The sequence below is a fragment of the Pipistrellus hanaki genome, assembly GCF_964339955.1.
Source record: "Pipistrellus hanaki genome assembly, chromosome: 9".
Classification (NCBI taxonomy): domain Eukaryota; kingdom Metazoa; phylum Chordata; class Mammalia; order Chiroptera; family Vespertilionidae; genus Pipistrellus; species Pipistrellus hanaki.
Window position 1 is genome coordinate 43,833,531 of NC_140511.1, and position 21,710 is coordinate 43,855,240.

At 42.8% G+C, this 21,710-nt stretch overlaps 1 protein-coding gene across 6 annotated transcripts in view; it reads left to right on the forward strand.

The window, feature by feature from the left end:
* The window catches only part of NUMA1 (nuclear mitotic apparatus protein 1), a 77,240-nt gene that overhangs the window by 19,629 nt on the left and 35,901 nt on the right, over window positions 1-21,710 (forward strand). Inside the window, exon 1 of one of the 6 annotated variants that reach the window (XM_084894144.1) lies at window positions 18,895-19,041. The exons of 2 other annotated variants lie outside the window; for them this stretch is intronic. The gene's annotated coding sequence lies outside the window, so the exon portion shown is untranslated. Of the gene's footprint in view, window positions 1-18,894; window positions 19,042-19,235; window positions 19,336-19,473; window positions 19,833-20,087; window positions 20,179-21,710 lie in introns of those variants that run through there. 3 more of the 6 variants (XM_084894146.1, XM_084894142.1, XM_084894147.1) reach the window with 3 other exon arrangements.

A 21,710-nucleotide genomic window follows, 5' to 3' on the forward strand; every position in this document is an offset into this window, starting at 1 on the left:
AGTTGTATTCCCTTGAAATTGTTGTGAGCTGCTGCGGCTAGGTGTATACCCGAGCAGCCATCTTGGATCCTCTTTTGTTTTGTTTTTTGATAATCCTCTTTTGAGGATATTCTCTCCATTGATTTTTTTTTTTTTTTTTTTTTTTTTTTTTTTTTTTAGAAAGAGTGAAAGGGAGGGAGACAGAGAGAAACATCGATGCGAGAGAGACATTGATTGGTTGCCTCTTGAATATACCCAACTGGAGCTGAGGATCAAGCCTGCAACTAAAATACATGCCCTTGACCAGAATCCAACCCAGGACCCTTTAGCCAATGTGCTGACGCTCTAAATACTGAGCCAGACCAGCTAGGGCTGTACCAGTATTACTGATATAACATTCTTTGTCACGACAAAATACTATGAACAACCTAAATGTTTAGACATAGCAAAATGGGAAAATAAGGTTTTGGCATAGTCTTACTATGGCATTTTTTCTTGAGCTTTTACAAGTATGAAGAGTCTATTATATACTAACTAGAGGCCCAGTGCATGAAATTTGTGCACTCGGGGTACAGGTCCCTCAGCCTGGCCTGCGCCCTCTCCCAGTCTGGGAGACCTCGGGGGATGTCCGACTGATGGCTTAGGTCTGCTCTCTATGCTGGCAGTCGGACATCCTTAGCACTATCTTGGAGGTGGGAGATGCTCCTGTCACCACCACTGTGCTCACCAGCCATGAGCCAGGTTTCTGGCTGAACAGCACTCCTCCTGCTTTGAGTGTCTTCCCCCTGGTGGTCAGTGCACGTCATAGTGACCAGTTGTTCTGCTATTTGGTTGATTTGCATATTAGCCTTTTATTATATAGGATATGAAACATGTCAAAGAATTTAAAAAAATATATATTTTACTGATTTTTTACAGAGAAGAAGGGAGAGAGATAGAGAGCTAGAAACGTTGATGAGAGAGAAACATCGACCAGCTGCCTCCTGCCTGCAACCAATATACATGCCCCTGACTGGAATCAAACCTGGGACCTTTCAGTCCGCAGATCGACGCTCTACCACTGAGCCAAACTGGTTTCGGCTCAAAGAAATTTTTAAGTGACAAAGGCAAGTTGCAGAACAAATTATACAGTATAATTGAGATATGTAAACCAAACACACATTTGTCTCTCTAATTATATACAGATGTGCACATATATATGTGTGTGTGTGTATGTGTATACATGATTAGGAAAAGTCTAAAAAGTTAAACAACAAATTTATAACAGTGGTTACCTCTGAGAATGGGGTGCCATTGGGGAATGTTGGTTAAGGTTTGGTGAATAAGTAGTTTTGCATTTTGCAATATGATAATATACTTCTGTATTATATTATTTCATAGCAATAATGTATTCTTTCTCCTTCCTACTTGTTTGGGTATCTGGTGGGCCTATCTGCACTTGTCAGGGTCAGGAGTGTGACAAAGTAGGATTAATTCCGTAAGCCAGCTTTGCCCACATCAGATGAGTTGGAGCAGCTGCTGAGACCAGAACAAGGAGCACAACGTGTATGGAAGTGGGTGGGCCGGCAATGTGTGCAGATGGCGGGGAGAGACAGCCAACACAGGCCAACTCTAATTTGCCAACAGTAGCTATCACATGTCATGTCTTAACATTCTCCAAATTGCTTTGCTCTTCATTATCACACTGGGTCCTGAGAATTCTGTGAGCAAGTGAGGCAGGGATGATAATAGGGAAAGAAGCAATCAAGACATGGGACAACAAAGAAAGTATGTGTGTAGAAACAGGTTTTCTCCCTTTATTTAAAAAGAAACATGTACAGAGATATTCATTATAGCATTGTTTGAAATGGTAGCATTGAAAATAGTTATGTCCATCAATAGAAAATATGTGAACACATTATGGTATATTCTTTTTTTGTTTTGTTTTGTTAATCCTTACCCAAGAATAGTTTTTCCTTTGAATTTTTCTTCTTTTTCCCTTTGATTTTTAAAGCTAGTGGAAGGGATGGGGAAAGACAGAGAAAAGAAAATCGATGTGAGAGAGATACATTGATTGGTTGTGCCCCGGCTGGGGCCTGGTATCAAGGAGCCTGCAACCAAGGTATGGAATTGAGCCTGTGACCCTTCGGTCTGAGGGCTGATGCTCTAAGCACGGAGAAAAACCAGCTAGGAGTGCATATTCTTTATATGGACTATTCTTATACAGTTTTGTTTTGTTTTTAAATTTTTCATTGTTTAAAGTATTACATATATCTCCTTTTTCCCCCATTGACCTCTCCCCAGCCGTTCTCCCTCTCCCCCAGCACATGCCCTTACCCCCTACTGTCTCTGTCCATGGGTTATGCTTATATAGCTTTTTATTTTACTTTTTCATATGTAAAGAATTCATGGGAAGGTTACTTTAAAAAATTATCTAACAAGCACTACAGGCATGTAGTATTATATCAGTAAATCAGAAAATCTCTAATCCTCATGTTTCCTTTACTACCCTTCAGACCACCATTGATAATGTCTATAAGACAATTTGTCATGAATAAAATTATTGATGGCCAACAGAGTGGCTAATAATAATAACATTAAAACAGTAGGAAAGGTGACTGTACATCCCAGTGTGCTTGTGACTGTCATGACTTCTGCAGTTCACTCAGGATTTCATCTGGATTTTGACTCACTCATTCTCACAAGTATTCCAGTTTATATAATAAATTACATGATTACTTTAGTAATATGATTTTTGTTTATTTTTGTGTTTGAATGATAATATTTTTTAGTCCATCCTGATTTCTCTTGGACAGGTCTAATTTCAGTGAATCTTGTGGGTCTATGATAATTTGAATGGTTGTTTCAACTAAGTAATTTGTTGCTATATATCCTACCCTGTTTTATAAAATATTGTCTTATTTTTAAACATTTGTTAATTGGCTAAGTTGACTATTCTATTAAGAAGCAAAGTAAAATTAATTAGAATAAAGCAAGGATCAGTATGTTAAGATTTAGCTGGCAACAACTTTTCTGGACATAATTATATCTGGAAGCAACTACAGTTGAAATTTCAAACACAGTCCATGTATTATGCAGCTTTTAAAAAGTATGAATTGGAATAGCAAGAGAGCCCACTACATGGGAGAACATATTTGCCAATTATACATTCGATAAGGGGTTAATTTCCAAAATATATACAGAACTCATACAATTTTAACAACAGGAAGACAAACAATCCAATTAAAAAATGGGCAAAGGACCTAAATAGAGACTTCTCCAAAGTAGACATACAGCCAGAGACATATGAAAAAATGCTCAATGTCACTAATCATCCAAGAGATACAAATCAAAACCAACAATTCACACCTGTCAGAATGGCTATCAACAACGACAAGCATTGGTGAGGTTGTGGAGAAAAGGGAACACTTGTATACTGCTTGTGTTAAGGCAGACTGGTGCAGCCACTATGGAGAACAGTGTGGAGTTTCCTCAAAAAATTAAAAATGGAACTCCCATTTGACTCAGTGATCTCACTTCTAGGAATATATCCTAGGAAACCCGAAACACTCATCAGAAAGAATATATGCACCCCTATGTTCATAGCAGCGCAATTTACAATAGCTAAGGCTTGGAAATAGCCTAAGTGCCAGCAGATAAAGTGAATAAAATAACTGTGGTACATTTACACAATGGAATACTAAGCAGCAATAAAGAAGAAATAACTTATAATTTGCAACAGCATGGGTGGACCTGGAGAGTATTATGCTAAGTGAAATAAACCATTCAGAAAGATAAGCATCACATGTGGAATCTAATGAACCAAATAAAATGATGAACAAAAACAGATCCAGAGTCATAGAAACAAAACTAGACTGTTGAACCTCAGAGGGAAGGCAGGGGAAGGTGGGTGGGAAGAGATCATCCAATGAACTTGTATGCATTTATGCATAACCTGTGGACACAGACAATGGGGTGGTGAGGGCTGGGATTGAGGAGGGGTGACCAGAGCAGGCTGGGAAAAGGAGGACCGATATAATACTTTCAATAATAAAGATTAAAAAACAAAAGTATGAGTTGGAATTTTAATTATTGAAACTTGGAGAGATGTTCATGATAAATTATTAAGTGAGGAAAAACAAGCTGCAGAGCAATGTTAGTGTAAACTTAGTTTTTTTAAATATAGAAGACAATAAAGACCCTCTAAATATATTTTAAAAATTGTGCTTATGGAGAGAATCCAAGATGGCTGCTCGGGTAGGCAACTAGCCGCAGCCGCACACAACAATTTTAATAAAATACAACTAAAATATAAAATGGACATTACCCAGAACTACAGGAAAGTCGACTGACTGGAAATCCTACAACAAGAAGCAAGGAGAAAACCAGAAGGAAGCACGGAGGAGCTGTAAAAGCCTAAGGTACGGAGACACGCGGCGCGCGGAGAGGACAGAGCCGGAGAGGAGGGAGGCCGAGTGCCTGGCGGACGTTCCCTAGCGGAAAGGAGATAAAACTCCGACTGTGCTGGGCCCCCAACTGCTCTGAACCCCAGTTCTGGGCCAGACCCCGGGGACTCAGGCTCAGCCATAGGGAGCTGGGCTGTAAGTCGGAACCCCGGGGTAGCGGAGAAAGGAGGTCCCGGAGGCGCACACACTGCCCCCAGAGAAGGGACGGTCGGCTGTGCCGCGGGATTGCCCTGACGGGAAGGAGACTGGGGCTCCAGACTGCTGTGAACGCCACCTCCAACTCCACTTCCAACTGAACTGAACCCCAATACCGGGCTCATTGTGGGAGAGCATAGACTGTTCGGCAGCAGGCGAAAATCGAGGGCACCTTTCTCTCAGAGGCGCCGGCAGCGAGCACTGAAGGACCCGCATAGGGCGGGGCTGACGGAAGCCAAAGCTGCAGGCTCCACCCTGAAACCCCGTCCCATCTGTAACTGCGAAATGCGACAACAAAATAGATCACAAACGAAAGAAATGGAGGACAAAAAGCGTCTGGATATAGAGTTCAAATCTACGCTTATAAGGTTTTTCAAGAATTTCCTAGAAAAGATGGATAAGGCCTATGAGGATATGAAAAGAGATCAACTAGAATTAATAAGGAGTCAACAAGAAATGATAAGGGATCAACAAGAAATAAAGAATACATTGTCTGAAATAAAAAATATTTTACAGAGTCCTAAAAACAGAAGGGAAGATCGTAAGAATCAAGTCAAAGATTTGGAACATAAAGAGCCAGAAGACACTCCTCCACAGAAGCTAGAAGGCAAGAGAATCCAGAAAATTGAAGATAATGTAAGAAACCTCTGGGACAACTTCAAGCAAACCAACATCAGAATTATGGGGGTTCCAGAAGATGAGAGAGAGCAAGATATCGAAAACATACTGAAAGAAATAGTGACAGAAAACTTCCCCCACCTGGGGAAAGAATTGGACTTACAAGTCCAGGAAGCGCACAGAACTCCAAACAAAAGGAATCCAAAGAGGACCACACCGAGACACATCATTATTAAAATTCCAAGAGCAAAAGATAAAGAGAGAATATTAAAAGAAGCAAGAGCAAAGAAGGTAGTAACTTATAAAGGAGCACCTATACGATTGTCAGCTGATTTCTCAACAGAAACCATGCAGGCCAGAAGGGAATGGCAAGAAATATTCAAGGTGATGAATAGCAAGAACCTACAGCCAAAAATAAGCTACCCAGCGAAGCTATCACTCAGAATCGAAGGCCAGATAAAGAGCTTCACTAATAAAAAAAAGCTAAAGGAGTTCATCACCACCAAACCAGAATTATATGAATTGCTGAAGGGGGTTCTTTCAGAAGAGAAAGTAAACAAAGATAAAAATTATGAACAACAAATACGTAATTATCAACAAGTGAATCTAAAAACCAAGGAAATTAAAAAAATCTGATGAACAATATTAACTGTTGAATATAATAGAATCAGAGGTATGGAAGGGGAGTGAACTGACGATTCTTGGGGAAAAGGGGAGAGGGGGGCGTGGGAAGAGACTGAACATAAACTGTGCACCTATGGATGAGGACAATGGGGAGAGGGGAAAGGGCAGAGGGTGGGGTGGGAACCTGGTGGAGGAGAGCAATGGTGGGGGGGGGGGGGGAAAGGAACATTTGTAATAATATGAAAAATAAAAACTTATTAAAAAAAAAAATTGTGCTTATGTTTTTGGGACATAGGAAAATCTGTTAATATTTCTTATTTTGTGGTAGAACTTGGAGGGGAATGGAGGAGTGCTGAGAAATTACTAATTTTGTTTAATATCTAACCATTGTATTGCTTCATTGGTTTTAGAGAACAAGGAAAATAAATGTGTAGTTTCCTAAACATTTTTATCTTAATTGTTTTTTAAAAGCTGCTTTTAATTTTTTTCAGTGAGTTAATGAAGTAAGAAATTATAAAATTCAAAATAGTGTTAACATGTACATTTCCCTTGGGTTTAGGAGAGGAATCGGGTTAGTGGAAAGAGAACCAGGAGAACCAGTTTTGTAGTTCTCAGCTTTCTGATGTGTAAGCTTTAATTTAATAAATTAAGATCATTTACTGACTTAAAAAAAGGCCCTCAGTTTCCTCATCTCTGAAATGAAGACCTTTACCAGGAGACACTGATCTCTAAGGTCCTTTTTAGCCCTAACAACCCATGAGTCTGTGATTTACAATTGAACTATCTCTTGAGACAGTGGTCGGCAAACTCATTAGTCAACAGAGCCAAATATCAACAGTACGACGATTGAAATTTCTTTTGAGAGCCAAATTTTTTAAACTTAAACTTTTTCTAACGGCCACTTCTTCAAAATAGACTCACCCAGGACATGGTATTTTGTGGAAGAGCCACACTCAAGGGGCCAAAGAGCCGCATGTGGCTCTCGAGCTGCAGTTTGCTGACCAGTGGATTAGAACATTGTATTTAATTTATTTTAAAATACTTTTTTTTAAATTAGCACTCTAAAATTATGATGCATTTTATAATCAGTGGCATCTTTTAATTGTCATTGGCCATTTTTCTCACATTTTTATTAGCTCCAAAATTTAGATATCTTATTGATGACATAGAATAGTTCCACTTTTCAATGCAGGGCCCTTTCTTTTTGTTTTCCTTTTCCTTTTCATTAACAGTTACCTTGGTTCCTTCTTGGGCTTCCCTTGCTCCTAAATCCATCTGACTCACTCACATCAACTAGACATTCTGGATAGCAAAAGTGAGTGGAGATATTTGAGTGTGCAAGGATTTTGGGACCCTTACTTAACTGGTAGGGTCTTATATGAAACCGCTGCTTGAGAAGTCAGATAAATAAAGATGTGATCTTGAGGGATCCAATTTAAGTGCTCCTGAATTTTGATGAGTCTCTATCTTGATTTTGCCTTGTGTTTTTGTTCTTTTTTTTTTTTTTTTTTTTTTTTTTTTTTAATTTTCACCCGAGGATATATTTATTAGAGAGAGAAACATTGATGGGTTGCTTCCTGAAAATACCCCCACTGAGGATGGAACCCACAATCTTTTTGGTGCATAGTACAATGCTCCAATAGTGATCTGGTGTTTGCTTTTTGTTTATTATTATTATTTTCTAATCCTCACCTGAGGATATTTTTTTCATTGATTTTTAGAGAGAGTGGAAGGGAGAGGGAGAGACAGAGAGAAACACCAACGAGAGAGAGACACACCAGTTGGTTGCCTCCCTCATGCCCCTGAACAGGGCCAGGAGCCTGCCACCAAGGCATGTGCCCTTGACTGGAATTGAACCCAGGACCTTTCAGTCTGCAGGCTGATACTCTGTCCACTGATCCAACCCGTCTAGGGCCTGATGTTTGCTTTTTAATTAAAGTATAACATACATATAGAAAAGTGCATGAATTGATATAGTATAGCTCATGACTTTTTACAAAGTAAACACACCTGTGTGGCTAGTATTGCATTAAGAAACAGAATCCCAATAGGTCCTTTCCAGTCATTATCTCCGTGCTGTTTTCTTTTTAAATGTTGACTCTGTTGGTTCATAGTGGGATGGCTCATGGTTATCTTGGGTGAGTGCTGGAAGGAGCTCCAGCTTTGAAGCCAGAAGATCAGAGTTGCATTGGCTCCTGTTGCTTTTCAATTGAGTGACCTTAGGCAAGGTACTTTTCAGAACTTTATCCATCTTTGATAAAATGAAAACAGTGTCTACCTGTTGTGAGCATCGTGTGACTACTTTTGATGGGATCAAGTGGAAGCAGAGAGGACAGGGTTCCACACATCCTTTACTTCAAACCATCTACTTTTATCTGTATCCTAGGTTCTATATTAAGATTATATCTGAAGAGGGTTCTCTTTTAAAATATAATTTGGAGCCTTTCATTTATTATGAAAATATCAAGTACCTTTTATGTGCAAGCATTGTTCTAAGTTCTAATATTTCAGTGGTGTGCAAACAGACTATGATTTCATGGAACATATGGTAGTAGGAAAAAATTAATAAAATACAAAAACGTGTAATTAGAAACTGAGTGCTATGAAGGAAGGGAGTATGGTGCTATGCATAGTAGGAACTTGACCTAATCCCCTCCTCGGGGGGATATCTGACTGCCTCTCACAACCTGGGACTGCTGGCTCCTAACCACTTGCCTGCCTGCCTGCCTGATTACCCCTAACCCCTCTGCCTGCCTGCTTGATTGCCCCTAACTGCCTCTGCCTTGCCCTGCACCTAGGACCCAAGATTCCCTCCTCTGGCTGATTGCAGGCACCTGGACCCGGGCTTCCCTTCCTTTGGCCAGCCACAGGCACCCAGGACCCGGTCCAGCCTCACCCAGGCCAGCTGCAGCCGCAGGGGACCATGGGTGGGTGGCTTTGCCCAGGCCGCAGCTGCTGGCACCTGGGACCTCAAGGCGGGCAGCTTGTCTAATGGCTGGTCCCCATTTTCTTTTGCGATCCATTTTTGCCTAGCTGGTCCCCATTCCTTTCTTGCAAGCTCATTTGTGCCTGGCTGGTCCCTATTCATCTCTTGCAAGCTTATTTGTGCTTGAATGGTCCCCATTCCTCTCATGTGTTGAGTGTCTGAGCCATTAGGTGTGAGGGTGTGACGATCATTTGCATATTAGCACTCCTCTTGTTTCTTGCCATTCCAGCCTGAACCTCATGAAGACTGGAGCATAGATCTGATTTATGTTACTCCCTTTTGCTCCCTCCCTTTATAAGCCTTGTTTCCTATCACCTACAGTATAAATCTGAATTTCTTAGCATGATGTAAGCCCCTCAGAATTTAGTACTTCTTATTCCTATCATCTGTGATACCCTCCCAAAACTGCTTGCCATTGCTCAAATGTAACTAGCTCTGTCTTTGCATATGCTGTTCTCCCTGCCTAGAAATGCTTTTTTTTTTTTTTTTACTTCTTTTTTTTTTTTTTTGTTAAACCCTACTCATTCTACTCAAATTTTAAGTACTCAGCTTAAATGTAACTTCCTTGGTAATATTTCTGAGTTTATCAGTCCCTCACAGCTTCTCAGCAGCAGTTCTAAAGTCTTTTCAGCAAAGCAAGAATTTTACAGATCTTTTCCACTCTCTAACTCCCCCATACACCTCATTCTAAGAGCTTTGAGTCTACCTCTGTGATACTTTTATTTTTAAAATACATTGATTTCAGAGAGGAAGGGAGAGGGAGAGAGATAGAAACAATGATGAGAATTATTGATCGGCTGCTTCTTGTATACCCCCTTTTGGGGATCAAGTTTATAACCTGGGCTATTTAGAAGTGCAACCCTTATTAATATTTGTGTTTGGGGGAAAGGGAGACATACATATGTAATACTTTCAAAAATAAAGAATTATAAAAAAGAAACTTGTGTTTGTTCATTTCTGTCAGTGAGTAAGGGCACCCTGGTGTGGTAGAAAGAGAAGTGAATTTGAAACCAGAAAGACAGGACCTCAGTGATATGTAGGAGGCTAGGAAGTGGAGGCATGGAAAATAAAGGGGCGGGGGAATGCAGGGAGAAAGAAGAGAGATGTCATTTGAGTTTTGTACCTACTTAAAACCTATTTGAAACAAACCAGAACTGGGGCAGAGTTCATGTTCTCTAAGATTATGTTCTGAAATCACAAGTTGTCTGAAATCTGCATACAAATAAATATAAATTTTTTGTCTGAGTCAGGAGATAGCAAATCTTCAGCAAAGTTGTCACATGTATTCCAGTATGGATGTTGAATGTGACCATGAAGGTCTCTTTTAACCTTGAGGTTCTGTGATTTGTTTACCAGGTATAGAAAGCTGCTTTCTTCAGTCTTTTTAGACTAATGCAATTCTAAATTGTACTTTGTGGCTTTTATTTATGAAACCTTGTAAATGCCCTGAGTATAGAGCCAATCACTTTCATTGTACCCCATGCAGAGTGGCACTACCAGTTTCCAGGGACCTTCTCCTTTCATCAGGGTTAATGAAGTGCCCACAAGTGACTTGCTTGGAGTTTGAGACCCAGCAGGGTAACAACGAGTATCTTTCTAGGGGACTTGCTTTTCTTTTTTTTCTTTTTTTGGGGGTGGGATGGGAGGGGTGGGGGAGACGAGGGGTAGGAAGCCATACTGGTGACGTTTGACCAGATTCTAAGGAAATTAGTTCTTTTGAAGATTTTTTTGTTGAGAATAGTGTCCTAGAGGAAGAGTCATGGGAATTTTTGGATTAAATATTATCTAATTAGATATCTAACCCCAATCTTCTTCTTTTACTGGACCCAAGATAGGGCAAGTGACTTGCCTAGAGCCACAAATTTAGGGAGCGGGGGTGAATCCAGAACTTAACCACTAAGAGCTTCCAACACTAAATCTAGTATGTTTTCTTTTAACATATTATTAAAAATTTTTTAATCCTCACCTGATATTTTTTCATTTAGAGTGGGAAAGACAGAGAAATATCGATGTGAGAGAAACACAACAATTGGTTGCTTCCTGCATACGCCCAACCAAGGCCCAGGTTGGGGAGGAGCCTACAACCAAAGTAGGTGCCCTTGACCCGAATCGAACCCGGGACTCTTTGGTCCACAGGCGAACGCTCTATCCATTGAGCCAAATCGGCTAGGGCTATTTATATTTTTATTAATTTCAGAGAGGAAAGGAGAGAGAGATAAAAACATCAATGATAGAATCATTGATCAGCTGCCTCCTGTATGCCCCCTAATGGGGATTGAGCCCGCCGGCCAGGCATATGCCCTGACTGGGAATCGAACTGTGACCTCCTGGTTCATAGGTCGATGCTCAACCACTGAGCCACACCTGGCCAGGCTAAATCTAGTATGTTTTCTACACGAGCATAGTTCTCCAAGAGTTACATATCTTTCATTAAATTGTTCCCCCTTTGGTTTCTTTTACTTTTGTCATCATTAGTTTTGTGTTTGTGAGCAAACTTTGTAGTAGATATGTTGCTTGTAAGGACAGTCATTTATTCCTGTGACAATGCACAGGGTGAACTGGTTCTCAGGTGTTTTGTAGAAAGATCTTGAGGGAGAATTGAATAGGGCCTTTTGGGTGTTATAATGAATCCTCTCTGGGTTTTTATTTGCCCTCTGCTTTTCTCCCCAGGATGCTGCAGGCTTACAAACACTGCCTCATTATCCAGTCACTACCCTGTGGAGAGGGAGAATGAGGCTGCAGGTTGGGTTCTGAAACAGCAGTCCTTCCGTCCAGCCAATGGCTTTTCTTCCAGCCTTTCTCCATGGCTTCCCACCTTTGAGATCTGATCAGCATCCCTTCTAGTAGAAGACTTTGTCCATTCTTTCTATTTCAGAGGAATTTTGGTCCTTCAGTGTTGGTAAAGCTCTTGCATTTTCAGGAAAAAATTCTCAGTGGTTACTTTTGAAATTGGAACTGCTTGGTTGTTTTGATTAAAAAGTTGATTTTTATGAGGAGATAGAGGTACAATTCTTTAGGCCACTGAGAATGTGCTTTTTTTTTTTATTCATTCAATGGTTGTTTTATGAAGAGCAGTAAAGAATAATATAGACCAGCCGAAGCCGGTTTGGCTCAGTGGTAGAGCGTCGGTCTGCGGACTGAAAGGTCCCAGGTTCGATTCCGGTCAGGGGCATGTACGTTGGTTGCGGGCACATCCCCGGTAGGGGGTGTGCAAGAGGCAGCTGGTCGATGTTTCTCTCTCATCAACGTTTCTAGCTCTCTATCTTTCTCCCTTTCTCTCTGTTAAAAAATCAATAAAATATATTAAAAAAAAAAAAAAAAAAAAAAAAAAAGAATAATATAGACCAGATAGATAGCTCACTACTTATGTGAGACTAAATCACTTAACTCCTGATCCTCGGATTTCCTAATCTTTTAAAAAATATATATTTTGTTGATTTTTTACGAGAGGAAGGGAGAGGGATAGAAAGTTGGAAACATCAATCAGATGCTTCCTGCACCCCCTCCACTGGGGATGTGCCCGCAAACAAGGTACATGCCCTTGACTGGAATCGAACCTGGGACCCTTCAGTCCGCAGGCCGATGCTTCATCCACTGAGCCAAACCGGTTAGGGCAGATTTCCTAATCTTTAAAATAGAAATAAAACCTACCTTTTATTTATTTATTTTCACCTTGCTTTTATTTTCTCTCTCTCTCTCTTTTTTAATTAAGGTATTATATGTGTACATACATTACCAAACCCCCGCCCCTCCCCCCCCCCCCAGTACATACCCTCCCTTCCCAGAGTTTTTCATCCATTGGTCATGCAGAAATAAAACCTACCTTTTAGATTGTCCTGAAGATTAAATGAGATGACCATGTAAGCGGTTGGACTATGGGGACAGACCCAATTGGGCTCAAATTTTGTATCCAACACTTACTAGTGTGTGACTTTAGGCAAGTTATTTAATCTTTTTAATTCTCATTTTTCTTTTCTGTTACATAGCAATAATCATAGTGTTTGGATTATTGTATCATTGAGTTACTGTGCCTGGTGCATACTAAGTGCTCATTACATGTAGGCTATTAATTACAACAATAACAGCAACAACAATAATGATAGACTTTATTATGCTAGGACATCAAGTGGCAGAGGAAAGACTTCAAGGTATTGCAGTGAATTCAAAAGAGGGTTTTTTCTGCTATCTTTCTCGGAGAGGTCCTCAAGGGACTGAGAGAGCTCTCATTGGGCCCTAGCCTACAGCTTCCAGCAGCAAAAGCCCTCCAGGCTAGTAGGTTGAGGTAGTAGGTTCAGAAAGACTTGAAAGGACAGTATGAAGACATTTTGGCAGGAGGGTTTTGCTGAGGGCATGAATGACTCTAAGAAGGTAAAACTGAGGCCAAGTCACGGAGGGCTTGAATGCCAGGGAAATTATTTGTATTAGAATCACCTCATTCCTGGGCCATCTCAAGGAAATTGCTCTCAGTCTTTCATTTAAAGATTTAAAAATGGTAATATAAATAAAAAACTATAACACGTTTCAAACAAGAATAATAAACACCCATGCATCGATGCCCCAGCTCAGGAGACGTAATACTCACACCTCTGGAAACACCCTGTGCGCCACACACCCGTCTCCAACCCCTTCCAACCTCTATCTGAACACTGTTCGGAATTTTTAGTCATTTATATCATTTTCCTTTCCTTCCTCCCTCCCTACACCTCTTCACTCTTTCTCTCCCTCCCTCTTTTCTTTTTCATCCCCCTTCCTGCCCTCCTCCCACCTCCACTTAAAAAAATGGTTTTACCACGCCTATCCCAGTCTTCAGTCTTTGGAGACGGTGAGCAGGGGCTGGGAGTCAGGCAGGAGCCTGGCTGGGCTGGGGAGAGGAAGGGTGGGGAAGTCCTTTGCTTCTGCCTTGGGAGGGGAGTGGTTGGCTGCACCTCGGTAGGGGAAGAAGAGGCACATTCTTAGTGGCTCAAACCCTTTCTAGCTGTGTGACCTCAGGGCCGGGCTCCTTGAGTTGTTCTGAAGAGAAGCCCAGAAACATGGCAGTTTTGGTGGAGAGGTTCCAGGCGAGAGCTCAGCCCTCTGAGGCTGCACAGCTAGAAGCTGCTGCCTGAGTTGAGCCAAAGAAGAGTTGAGGAGACCTCTTTTATTCTTTTGAGACACAGTATTAATTCTTTTATGTGCTAGGGAGCTGCAGGGCTAACTCAATGCTAGATGAGGCCAGAAAGAGTTTAGTAGGTCTGCCTCCTGTTTTCACGTAATATAGTTTCTGGAATGTTAATTGTGCCAGTCATTACATTATGTTTACCGCTTTGCTTTTCTATAAAACTTTTGGTTTTGCTTTTCGATAAAAGCTTTTGCTTTTGCTTTGCCTTTGTGGTGCTTCTTTGAATAAGAACTTTCCTTTCCACCAATAGCGACTGATACTGTGGGAGTGAGTTATAGGGTCTGGGAGAAGAAACAGGGCCATGCGAGGTCTCTGCAGTAGTGGGCCTTGTTCTGACCCCTCCATAGTACCTCCACTACCTCCACTATTCACCAGTCATTCTCTGGTGGGAACCTGCCATCCAAATGTAGTTTAGTGCCGGGGCTGGCCAAAAGCTCCTGAACAATGGATGAACAGATTACTCTGACAGTTTCACTGTTGGGGAGAGGGCTAAGGGACAACCCAGCTAAAGGAACCAGGCAGCCTTGATTGCCTGCCTTGTTAGGCTTTTATTGGAATTTTTATCTTTAGATACAATCAGTAGGGTGAGTAACCTTGGGGGTGGCGGGGGTGAGCGGGTGGGGTGGTGGTGAGGAAGACACATGTGTTTACACTGTCCTCTAGACAAGGGCATCCAGGGATTAAGCATATGGATTCCAGTAAACACCCGGGGGTCTGCATGTGCACAGACTTGTTTGGAAAGGTCAAGGAATAAGTTGGAATTCAGATAAACAAGGCAGGCTGCCTTCCACCCACTTCCCTTTTATTAAATGTCCTCCTTACAAACCTTCCAACCAAGTCTCATGTGCTTCCCAGCAGTTTAGTAGAGGATTCAGGGAGCCCTAGTATGCTCCGTACTATGGGGGATCAGAGAGAGAGAGAGAGAGAGATGGAACTACTTATGCTCTTGTGGAATTTACACTCTAGATGTGAAGACAAGACTTTGTGCATATATGGTCAAGGGAGTACAAGTGCCAAATGCATAGTGTGGACACATTTTTCTGATTACCAATATAATACAAGGTTATTAAAATAAACTAATGAACAAAATATGTCCAGAGGGCCCTAGCTAATTTGGCTCAGTGGATAGTCAGCCCATGGACTAAAGGGCATATATCTCAGTTGCAGGCTTGATTCCTGGCCCCAGAGGGGGACTTGCAGGAGACAACTAATCAATGTGTCTCTTTCACATCGATGTTTCTCTGTCTCCTTTCCATTCTTTCCAAAAATCAATGGGGAAAAATGTTCTTGCATGAGGATTAACCAAAAAAGAAAAGAATCAGAGGTATGGATGCATGGAAAATAACATCTCAGTAGGGAGGGGATAGGAAGAGATTAACTAAAGAACATACTGTATGTCCATATATGCATAACACATGTACACAGACAATAGTATGGGGAAGGCCTGGGGTGGGGTGGCAGTTGGGTGAAGGGAGGCAAAAAGGGAGAAAATAGTAGATATATGTAATACTACTGTCAATAATAAACAAACAAACAGTGAGGAATGGCTGGGAGGACAGAAAGGCCATATATAGAGTTTCCCAGCTGGCATGGCTCAGTGGTTGAGCATCAACCTATGAACCAGGAGGTCATGATTCCATTCCCGGTCAAGGCACATGCCAGGGTTGTGGGCTCCATCCCAAAAAGGCGTGAGAAGGAGGCAGCCAATCGGTGATTCTCTCTCATCATTGATGATTCTCTGTATCTCTCCCTCTCTCTCTGAATTCAATAAAAAATGTGTATACACACACACACACACACACACATTCCATGTCTCTGGATCTATTTTTGTTTGTTTATTTTGTTCATTAGATTTCACATACAAGTCAGATCATGTGATATTTGTCTTTCTCTAATGGGCTTATTTCTCTTAGCACAATACTTTCCAGGTCCATCCACGCTGTCTCTCAAAGGGCTAGAGCCCCTTCTGTTTGATAGTTGCATAGTATTCCATTGTGTAAATGTACCACGGCTTTTTTTATCCACTCATCTACTGATGGGCACTTTAGCTGTTTACAAATCTTAGCTATTGTAAATAACGCTGCTATGAACATAGGGTTGCATATATTCTCTGTGATTGGTGTTTCGGGATTCTTAAAATACACTCCTAGAAGTGGGATCTCTGGGAGTCAAATGGCATTTCCATTTTTAATTTTTTAAGAAATCTCTATACTGTTTTCCATGTGGCTGTACCAGTCTGCACTCCCACCAGCAGTGTACTAGGGTTCCCATTTCTTCACATCCTTACTAGCACTTGTTGTTTGTTGATTTATTGATGATAGCTATTCTGGCAGGTATGAGGTGAAACTTCATTTAGTTTTCATTTGCATCTCTCTGATGATTAGGGATGTTGAGCATTTTTTCATATGTCTATCGGCCATCTGTATATCCTCTTTGGAGAAGTGTCTGTTCAGGTCCTTTGCCCATTTTTTAATTGGATTGTTTTTCTTCCTGGTATTGAATTGTATGAGTTTTTATATTTTGGAAGTTAAACCTTTATCAAATATATTATCCATGAATATGTTTTCCCATGCAATAGGTTCCCTTTTTATGTTATTGATGATTTTGTGACTTACATTTAAGTTTTTAAAATCCATTTTTACTTTATTCTTGTGTATGGTGTAAGTTGCTGGTCTAATTTCATTTTTTGCATGTACCTGTCCAGTTTTCCCAGCACTATATATATATTTATATTTATTATTGATTTCAGAGAGGGAATGGAGAGGGGGAAAGAAATAGAAACATCAGTGATGAAAGAGAATCATTGATTGGCTGCCTCCTGCACACCCCTTACTGGGGATCTATCCCATAACCATGTTATGTGCCCTTGACTGGAATCGAACCCAGGCCCCTTCAGTCCACAGGCTGACGCTCTATCCATTGAGTCAAACCAGCTAAAGCCTAAACCCATTTATTTATTTTTATTTTTATTTTTTTAAAGAAAGTGTTGGGGGACCACAATTTTTTTATTTTTTATTGATTTTTCACAGAGAGGAAGGGAGAGGGATAGAGTTAGAAACGTCGATGAGAGAGAAACATCGACCAGCTGCCTCCTGCACACCCTCCACCGGGGATGTGCCCGCAACCAATGTACATGCTCTTGACCGGAATCGAACCTGGTACCTTTCAGTCTGCAGACCGACGCTCTATCCACTGAGCCAAACCGGTTTTGGCTAAACCCATTTATTTTTATTTTATTTTATTTTTAAAATATATTTTTATTGATTTCAGAAAGGGAGAGAGATAGAAACATTAATGATGAGAGAGAATCATTGATTGGCTGCCTCCTGCACGCCCCCCACTGGCGATCGAGCCTACAACCCAGGTATGTGCCCTTGACTGGAATTGAACCCGGGATCTTTCAGTTCGAAGGCCAATGCTCTATCCACTGAGCCAAACCAGCCAGGTCCCTATCACCATTTATTGAAGATATTATCTTTTACCCCATTGTTTGCTCTTACCTCCCATCTCTCTCATTTTTTTCTCCATTACAATTTCTCCCTCTACTTCCAGCCATTCCCTTCTCTTCAGCCTATCTCCAGAATGTCCCTTATTCCCTTCTTTCCATTCTCTCTTACCTTACTCTCCTCCATGTCCTCATTGTCTCCTGTCTGATGTGGTAGCCTTCTGACCCACTTACTGCTGCCAGTCTCATTTATTTATGTATACCAGAATAATTTCTTAACGTACAGTTCTCATCGTATCACATCTCTGTTAAATACAATAAACTAAGCATGCAAATCTTTAATTTGATTGTTTGGCTTAAAGTTTAAGATTCTCCAACTCACTCTTCAGATCTGTTTCCTTACTAATTACACACCACCTCTGCTTTCCTTTCACACTCCTCTCTCCATTCCCATCTGGAGAATCCTTCCTACTTATGTGTTTTAAGATCCAGATTAAAATATTGTAACCAGACAAACAATGGGTCCATGCTGCCTGTCACTACTCAAGTCACTTAAGCAGAGACAAGATTGAGTGATTATGATAATTTATTCCAGTATTGCTGGCTGTATGGGAGAGCGGCAGGTCGTCCACAAAAATCTGCTCTGCAGCCCGCCTTAAGCCAGCTGCTTATACAGGTATAAGTACAAAGGAAATAGGCAAAAGGGCAGTTTACAGATACACAGAAAGGGCTGAGATCTTCAAAGGGTTTAGTGATAAGCAAAGACTAAGGTCTTCAGGTGAACTCCCAGGTCCTGAGTGCAGCTGCCAGCCTGGTTAGAATGTGCCTTCTTTAATTAAAACAAAACAGTCATGGTTAACAGAGCATGATTAATATTTCTTACAATGCTAACTGGTTCCCCAGAATCCTGTTTCTGCCCCCTTTCAATATCACGTTGTTTTCTTAGTCCTTTCCTACTCGAAACTGGTTAGATTTTTAAAATATTTTTGTGGGAGTTAGTAAAAACTGTCTTAAATATAATTTTTGAATCATATTTCTTATCTGCTGTGGGATTATAACCTATCTCAGTGTAGACGCCAGGCTTAATTCATCTTTATATACTTCCTACAGTGCTTTGCACATAGTATGTACTTAATAATGGTGCAAGTGAAAGGGAGAGGAGGGAGTCCCTGATAATGGGTGGGTTTCTCTCTCAGTCTTGGTGAGGGTCATTGTTCAATGGATGGCAATGCTGTGGTGTTTTGTGTTTTTTTTTTTAAAGTCAGACATCTTTTCCTTTTGACCATGCAGGAGAGGCAGAGTCCTAGTGCCTGTATCTGTTAAGGGGCTCCAGCCAGTGCTTGCCTTTCTAGGTCCCGCGCTTTGGCCCCTCAGCCCCTCCCCACAAATGCTCAGCGGAACAGGGGATTAGGTTCTGGCAGCCCAGCTGGGATTTTGGCGGCCATTCCACAGCCGACAGCAGCACGCAGCCACCGGGACGGGACAGGACAGCGCAGGCCTGCGCTCCAGCCCACAGTTTGCCGGGGCTTCTTGTTTGGGTGACCGAGGAGGAGGGGGAGGAGTGCAGCATCCTGGCCTTGCCGCGCAGAAGGTACGGCAGGAGAGTCCCTTCGGGAACGGGCTTGGAGGGTGGCCATTGTCCCAGGTCAGGCGGTGCCCACAGGAGGAGGCAGGCGCTTTGTGTGTGAGCCGGCGTGTGTGTGCTAAAGACACGGCCCGCCCAGGAGCCCGCAGGAAGCTGCTCCCATTTAAAAGGGCCTGGCTCGCTCCCCAAAGCCTCTGCTCCCGGGTCCTCTCCCCTGCCCTTCCGTTGCCGGCCAGAGAGATGGACAGGCTATCACTGCAGTCTTAAGAGAGTGAAGGGGGAGTGTCTGGGCAATATCAGGTTTGTCAGGCAGGCCGCTGTGGGTGTGCTTTGTGTGTTTATGCCACAGTTTGCCTGGCTCTTGCCACTGTTGCAGCGCAGTGTTGTTGTCTGCTAGCTGACGCCTCCCCAGGCATCCCATTCTTCTGTTTGTGGGCCAGACTAAGAGGGAGGGGCTCCCCTCCTCTCCAGTGCCACCCTCCCTCCTTACTCCCCTCCCCCGCTGCTACCCTCCCCCCCTCGCTGAGAGTTCCCTGCTTCTCCGAGGCTCCCAGACCAGGACTCCCGGATCGCGGAAGCTTGCTGCGCCTTTAAAGAAAGCAGACTCCTGGCTGTGACGCACTTCTGGCTGTCAGCCAGGAAGATCGCTCCTGCCAGGCTGACTGAGAAGAAAACCAACAACTTTTCTTTTGTGTGTGGGGTTACTTTCCACTGGCCCCCCCTTCCTCCTCTCCTTTCAAGATTTAAATGCTAATGGCGGATTAAAACCTGTAAATACGTTTGGCTTTAGGAATCTGGTAAGGCCCTCCTGCACTGAGACTTTTTCTCCTCACTCTTTCTCGGGTTTTTTGTTCAAACATGGACGTGGGGGTGGTGCGGTCGAGTCTGCCCCCCCTCTTTTTACTGCGCCATCCTAAAGGGGAGGGGGTAGGAGAGGGAGAGCAAGTAAACACTCAGAAACAGGCACTGGAGCAGAGCCTGCCAACATCCGGGAGTTGGCGCCTTTCAGAGCAAAGGGTTGCTTTCTTTCCCCCTCGCGTAGATGTTAGCGCGTTTTTGTTCAGAGTGGGGAAAGCGTGTGTGGCTGCATGCTGAGCTGTAGAGACAGCTCAGGAGAGCTCCTCCATTCCCAAGTAGGCCTGGGTGTGTATACAGTGGTGGGGAATGAAAAAGGTTCATTTTTCAGATGGTAGGGACCAGGGTGTATGAATATAACTGTGGGGGCAGGTGCTGATGAACTGTTGGAGTGGGTGCGTGTGTGTGTGTGTGTGTGTATGTATATGTATGTGCGCGCGTTAGGCCTGGTTTGATTGCAACCCTTTTGCCCAGATCCTTCTATCTGGACCCTACAGAGCATGGGGGGAAGGGCAGATATCAGTTAGCCACTTTTCAAGAAACCAGGGGAATCTTGGTTTCGCTTGCAATCTCTCCCTCGTTCTTTGCCAGGGCCTTGGAGCTGTGGGCCAAGTTCTAGGCTGCTCAGAAAGGGTGGTCTGTGAAGAGGGGCAGGCCTGAGCCTAGAGCATACATCCAGCAAGCTGGTTTGTCCCAACCTCAGGCGTTAGGAGAGCCCTTTGGCTGTGGATGAGACAGCCTACTCAGGGCTCCCCAGGAGTTGAAAAGGATTGTTTTTTCCCCCCATCCTTGGCTTCTTTTGCGGCTGCTGGTCCTTGGGTCTTTTACCGCCTCCAAGCCAGGATACACACCAGAAGATAATTCCTGTTCTCGAGTTAGCCTCTGATCACATAGTTTGGCTTTTGCTGGGCCTCTCTGGGGTAAACTACAAGGTGTGAGGGGTGGGTGCCTGATTGCCTATGCCTCCTGACTTAGCGCTCCCAGAGTTGGGGGAGTCCCAAACCAGGCTGTTCACTCTTTAGTTGGTGGGAAGATCTTCTTTAAAAGGTGTACAGAACATGGAATTATTATGGCTGCAGGCAGACTGTCAGTGTAAATGGTGGTAAACTTTGCCACTGAGCATGGGCACCCAGACAGGGTAGTCATTTCCCCTGTGAGCTGTGAGCCTTTGGGACCTTGGGGGAGAGCCAGGGTGGGACTGGAGAAGGACCCTTTGAGGTGGGAGTTTGTGTGGGCTTTGGGCCTTAAAATTCTGGAGTGGGAGCTGGCCCCCACGAGAATGAGGGTTCAGTGGAGGCATGAGCTGAGAGGTCAGTGCGGTTTTGCAGTTTTCTGGGACCAAAGGTCACTTTGGTGTTATCTTGAGGCAGGGCTGGTGTTCAGGCCCAGCAGTTAGTGGCTAAAGGCAGTCTCCAAAGGAGCTGGCACCCGGGCTGGGGGCGGGGTAAGGAGAGCAGTGCTGCCACAACTCAGACCCTCTGGCCTTTGGCCTATCATTGATTGTTCCTTGCATCTGAGCAGGTGGTTTGCATTAGCTTCAGCCATGATAGAAAACTGTGGCTGAGTTTTAACTCCTTACGACCCAGAGAGGGTGCATGCCAGGTGGCTATGTGTTTCTTGAGTGCCTGCTTGTCCTGATAATATCTTCTCTGGAAACAGAGGGGTTACTGTTAATGTGGGAATTGGACTTGATGGTGAAGGCGTTTACATTGCTAGTTTTGAAAATGTAGAGAAGATGTAAGACCTTTAGTTTATAAGGCAACGGCTTCTATGTCTTGGTTCCTTCTTGAGCCCAGGGGAAAGAGCAGGTATCTTATTAG